We start from the raw sequence: 1,957 nt of genomic DNA, 5'->3' as shown, positions 1-1,957 counted from the left end.
AAGAGTTGGTCAGACATGATTGAATGACTAGCATATATTTATCATATGGCTGATTCACTTTGCCATACAGCAGAAACTGAATCAGCACTGTAACTGTACTCCAATAAAAATAAATAAATAAAGGTGATGTCAACAAGGAAAGTCCAAATAGGAAACTGAGAGGCACAGGAAGAAGACCAGGAGAATGTAGCATCACAGAAATCAAAGGAAGAGATTGTTTTAAACAGTTGATTGTGCTAAATAGTTCTAAACAGTGAAGATGGAGTCTGGAAAACGTGTTGATTTTAACTTGGATAAGGTTTTTTTTTTTTTTTTTTGTAATGTTTAACAACTGGTGTGGCTGGGCACAAACCAAGGAGAATGGATATTAGCCTGACACAGGAGTTGGGTAAAGAGACCCTTTCTGGTCCTGGCATTAACCTCTTAGTTATTCAGTTCAGTTCAGTTCAGTCACTCAGTCGTGTCCGACTCTTTGTGACCCCATGAATCGCAGCACACCAGGCCTCCCTGTCCATCACCAACTCCCGGAGTTCACTCAGACTCACGTTCATCGAGTCCGTGATGCCATCCAGCCATCTCATCCTCGGTCGTCCCCTTCTTCTCCTGCCCCCAATCCCTCCCAGCATCAGAGTCTTTTCCAGTGAGTCAACTCTTCGCATGAGGTGGCCAAAGTACTGGAGTTTCAGCTTTAGCATCATTCTTTCCAAAGAAATCCCAGGGCTGATCTCCTTCAGAATGGACTGGTTGGATCTCTTTGCAGTCCAAGGGACTCTCAAGTGTCTTCTTAGATGATGATAACTAAGGGCAACGGGCTGAGTGAGAAGAGTGGAGGTATTGGGTGGAGTTGGGGTGGCAGCTCTTTATAAAACTGATACAAAATTTTTCCAATAATTTAATCTGAAGTACAGGCATACTTGTGGGACAAGGATGAATGCTCTCTATTGTTTTAGCAGCAAGCGATCATTGGGGACCCTGGTGAGAGATCTTTCAGAAGAATGGTGGGAATCAAAGCCAGGTTCAAGCAGGTTAGGAAGGTAAGGTGCACTCCAATTAGAAGCCCATGCACTAGAGAGTAGTCCCCACTTGCTGCAACTAAGAGAAAGCCCATGTCAGCAATGAAGACCCAGTGCAGCCAAAAATAAATAAATAAAATTATTTTAAAAACTTAAAAAAAAGAAAGTAAGGTGATTGTAGGATAGAGAGAGTACATGTTCTAAGATATTTGGCTTTGAGATAGACTAGTGGCTAGTGGTTGAAGTGGGGGAAATTATTTACTTTTAACATTCTGGCAGACAAGGCTTCATGAATGCCATTCACATGTAGGAAAGGCTACAGCTAGAAGGAGGGATACCTATTTAGTATGAATAGAGGGAAATAATTTTATAGATATGGTAGCCACAAATTGGGAGAAGGCAATGGCAACCCACTCCAGTACTCTTGCCTGGAGAATCCCATGGACGGGGGAGCCTGGTAGGCTGAAGTCCATGGGGTCGCTAGGGGTTGGACACAACTGAGCGACTTCACTTTCACTTTTCACTTTCATGCATTGGAGAAGGAAATGGAAACCCACTCCAGTGTTCTTGCCTGGAGAATCCCAGGGACGGGGGAGCCTGGTGGGCTGCCGTCTATGGGGTCACACAGAGTCGGACACGACTGAAGTGACTTAGCAGCAGCAGCAGCAGCCACACATTGAAGGAATTTTTGCGTGATAGATTCTTTTATCACACCCCCTCCCTGCCATGAAGCAGAAAGTGAGGACTAATTGCTGAGAATGAAGGGAGGTAAGAGATCTGAAATTTAATAAATATAGGCAAATGAGTTGAGGGTGCTTTAGGAATTTGCTTTCTAAATTTCCAGGGGATATGGATGATGCTAGTTCAGGGCCTGCACTTTCAGAGAGAAGTACAGAGAAAGCACATGGGTACTGTTGAGTCCTGCCCCAGGCCACAGGTGCGAG

This window comes from Capricornis sumatraensis, chromosome 16 (assembly GCF_032405125.1).
Source record: "Capricornis sumatraensis isolate serow.1 chromosome 16, serow.2, whole genome shotgun sequence".
In the NCBI taxonomy this organism is placed as follows: domain Eukaryota; kingdom Metazoa; phylum Chordata; class Mammalia; order Artiodactyla; family Bovidae; genus Capricornis; species Capricornis sumatraensis.
Note: the sequence above shows the minus strand (reverse complement) of the source record.